Here is a 4248-nt window from a genome sequence, read left to right as displayed (position 1 = left end):
ACCCATCTTCAATGCTCTTATTGAGGGAAGGAGGTTGTTGGCCAAGATCTCGTGATACATGGACCCATCCATCCTCCCCTCAATACGGTGCAGTCGTCCTGTCCCCTTTGCAGAAAAGCATCCCCAAAGCATGATGTTTCCACCTCCATGCTTCACGGTTGGGATGGTGTTCTTGGGGTTGTACTCATCCTCCTTCTTCCTCCAAACACGGCGAGTGGAGTTTAGACCAAAAAGCTCTATTTTTGTCTCATCAGACCACATGACCTTCTCCCATTCCTCCTCTGGACCATCCAGATGGTCATTGGCAAACTTTAGACGGGCCTGGACATGCGCTGGCTTGAGCAGGGGGACCTTGCGTGTGCTGCAGGATTTTAATCCATGACGGTGTAGTGTGTTACTAATGGCTTTCTTTGAGACTGGTCCCAGCTCTCTTCAGGTCATTGACCAGGTCCTGCCGTGTAGTTCTGGGCTGATCCCTCACCTTCCTCGTGATCATTGATGCCCCACGAGGTGAGATCTTGCATGGAGCCTCAGACCGAGGGTGATTGACCGTCATGTTGAACTTCTTCGATTTTCTAATAATTGCGCCAACAGTTGTTGCCTTCTCACCAAGATGCTTGCCTATTGTCCTGTAGCCCATCCCAGCCTTGTGCAGGTCTACAATTTTATCCCTGATGTCCTTACACAGCTCTCTGTTCTTGGCCATTGTGGAGAGGTTAGAGTCTTTGAGTGTGTGGACAGGTGTCTTTTATACAGGTATACTTTTATACAGAGTTCAAACAGGTGCAGTTAATACAGGTAATGAGTGGAGAACAGGAGGGCTTCTTAAAGAAAAACTAACAGGTCTGTGAGAGCTGGAATTCTTACTGGTTGGTAGATGATCAAATACTTATGTCATGCAATAAAATGTCAATTAATTACTTAAAAATCATACAATGTGATTTTCTGGATTTTTGTGAAGTGTACCTATGATAAAAATGACAGACCTCTACATGCTTTGTAAGTAGGAAAACCTGCAAAATCGGCAGTGTATCAAATACTTGTTCTCCCCACTGTACATGCAGGTAGAGTTATTAAAGTGATTATGCATAGATGATAACAACAGAGAGTAGCAGCGGTGTAAAAGAGGGGGTGGGGGACATTGCAAATAGTCTGGGTAGCCATTTGATTAAGTGTTCAGGAGTCTTATGGCTTGGGGGTAGAAGCTGTTTAGAAGCCTCTTGGACCTAGACTTGGCACTCCGGTAACACTTGCCGTGCAGTAGCAGAAAAAACACTCTATGACTAGGGTGGCTGGAGTCTTTGACAATTTAGGGCCTTCCTCTGACACCGCCTGGTATAGACGTTCTTGATGGCAGGAAGCTTAGCCCCAGTGATGTACTGGGCCGTTCACACTACCCTCTGTAGTGACTTACGGTCGGAGGCCGAGCAGTTGCCATACTAGGCAGTGATGCAACCATGCTCTTTATGATGCAGTTGTAGAACCTTTTGAGGATCTAAGGACCCATGCCAAATCTTTTCAGTCTCCTAATGGGGAATAGGTTTCGTCGTTGTCGGTGATCAGGCCTACCACTGTTGTGTCAACTGCAAACTTAAGGATGGTGTTGGAGTTGTGCCTGGCTGTGCAGTCATGAGTGAACAGGGAGTACAGGAGGGGACTGAGCACGAACCCCTGAGTGGCCCCTGTGTTGAGAATCAGCGTGGCGGATGTGTTGTTACCAACCCCTACAACCTTGGGGCGGCCAGTCAGTAAGTCCAGGATCCAGCTGCAGAGGAAGGTGTTTAGTCCCAGGGTCCTTAAAGGCACTATGGTGTTGAACGCTGAGCTGTAGTCAATGAATAGCATTCTCACATAGGTGTTCCTTTTGTCTAAATGGGAAAGGGCAGTGTGGAGTGCAATAGAGATTGCGTCACCTGTGGATCTGTTTGGGCGGTATGCAAATTGGAATGGGTCTAGGGTTTCTGGGATAATGGTGTTGATGTGAGCGTTGACCAGCCTTTCAAAGCACTTCAGGGCTACAGACGTGACTGCTACGGGTCGGTAGTAATTTAGACAGGTTACCTTAGTGTTCTTGGGCACAGGGACTATGGTGGTCTACTTAAAACATGTTGATATTACAGACTCGGACAGGGACAGGTTGGAAATGTCAGTGAAAACACTTGCCAGTTGGTCAGCGCATGTTCGCAGTAAATTTGTCTGGCCCTTTGGCCTTGTGAATGTTGACATGTTTAAAGGTCTTACTGACATCGGCTGTGGAGAGCGTGATCTCACAGTCTTCCAGAACAGCTGGTGCTCTCATGCATGTTTCAGTGTTATTTGCCTCGAAGTGAGCATAGAAGTAGCTTAGCTCGTCTGGTAGGCTCGTGTCACTTGGCAGCTCTCGGCTGTGCTTCCCTTTGTAGTCTGTAATGTTTTGCAAGCCCTGCCACATCCGACGAGCGTCAGAGCCTGTGTAGTACGATTCGATCTTAGTCCTGTATTGACACTTGCCTGTTTGATGGTTCATCGGAGGGCATAGCGGGATTTCTTATAAGCGTCCGGGTTAGAGTCCCGCTCCTTGAAAGTGGCAGCTCTAGCCTTTATCTCAGTGAGGATGTTGCCTGTAATCCATGGCTTCTGGTTGGGGTATGTACGTATGGTCACTGTGGGGACAACGTCATTGATGCACTTGTTGATGAAGCCAATGACTGATGTGGTGTACTCCTCAATGCCATCGGAGGAATCCCGGAACATATTCCAGTCTGTGCTATCAAAACAGTCCTCTAACTTAGCATCTTCTTCATCTGAGCATGTTTTTTATTGATCTAGTCACTGGTGCTTCCTGCTTTAATGTTAGCTTGTAAGCAGGAATCAGGAGGATAGAATTATCGTCAGATTTGCCAAATGGAGGGCGAGGGAGAGTTTGGATGTGTCTCTGTGTGTGGAGTCAAGGTGGTCCAGAGTTGTTTTCCTCTGGTTGCACATTTAACATGCTGATACAAATTTGGTAAAACAGATATGTTTCCCTGCATTAAAGTCCCCGGCTACTAGGAGCACTGCCTCTGGGTGAGCGTTTTCTTGTTTGCTTATGGCGGAATACAGCTAATTCAATGCTGTCTCAGTGCCAGCCTCAGTCTGTGGTGGTATGTAAGGGAATACCCCCCTGAAATTGACAAAAATGAATGGCAACATATTGGCATTGGACAAACCATATTCACAATGTCCAATACCACCCATTGATTCATGCAAAGTATATTGCAAATGCCATATGGCAATTGCCAGTTGTAACACTTCAAAAATCCAAGTGCGCTCCACCAGGGTTTTTCATATTGTAAACAACTACGAAAAGTACAGATAAAAACTCTCTAGGTAGATAGTGTGGTCTACGGTTTATCATGAGATACTCTACCTCTTTCTTAGTTACCAGCTGTTATTACAATCGCCTACGAACTCTCAGAAGGTAGCCCACCCTCTGGCCCCTTTTTCTCTGCCTGCTCTTCATGCAAATCACAGGGATCTGGGCCTGTTCCCGAGAAAGCAGTATATCATTCAAGTCGGGCTCGTCAGACTCGTTAAAGGAAAAAAACGATTCTGCCAGTCTGTGGTGAGTAATCGCAGTCCTGATGTCCAGAAGTTATTTTCGGTCATAAGAGACAGTAGCGGCAACCTTATGTACAAAATAAGTAAAAAAATAAGTTCAAACAAAGCAAATAAACAAACAAAAAAACACAATCGGTTGGGGACACCTAATATAGTGACTTCCGGCGCCGAGAGAGATGGCCGCCTCGCTTCGCGTTCCTAGGAAACTATGCAGTTTTTTGTTATTTCTTACATTGGTACCCCAGGTCATCTTAGGTTTCATTACATACAGTCGGGAAGAACTACTGAATATAAGAGCAACGTCAACTCACCATCAGTATCAGGAATATGACTTTCCCGGAGAGGATCCTGTGTTCTGCCTTTCACCCAGGACAACGGATTGGATCCCAGCCTGCGACCCAAAATAAAGACGTCGTAAAAGAGGGAAACGAAGCGGTCTTCTGGTCAGGCTCCGGAGACGGGCACATCGCGCACCACTCCCTAGCATACTTCTCGCCAATGTGCAGTCTCTTGACAACAAGGTTGATGAAATCCGAGCAAGGGTAGCATTCCAGAGGGACATCAGAGACTGTAACGTTCTTTGCTTCATGGAAACATGGCTCACTCGAGAGACTTTAACGGATTCGGTGCAGCCAGCTGGTTTCTCCACGCATCACGGCGACAGAAACA

This window comes from Oncorhynchus clarkii, chromosome 30, assembly GCF_045791955.1.
Source record: "Oncorhynchus clarkii lewisi isolate Uvic-CL-2024 chromosome 30, UVic_Ocla_1.0, whole genome shotgun sequence".
NCBI lineage: Eukaryota > Metazoa > Chordata > Actinopteri > Salmoniformes > Salmonidae > Oncorhynchus > Oncorhynchus clarkii.
The sequence above is the reverse complement of the archived record's forward strand: the minus strand, read 5'-3'. Positions refer to the sequence as shown.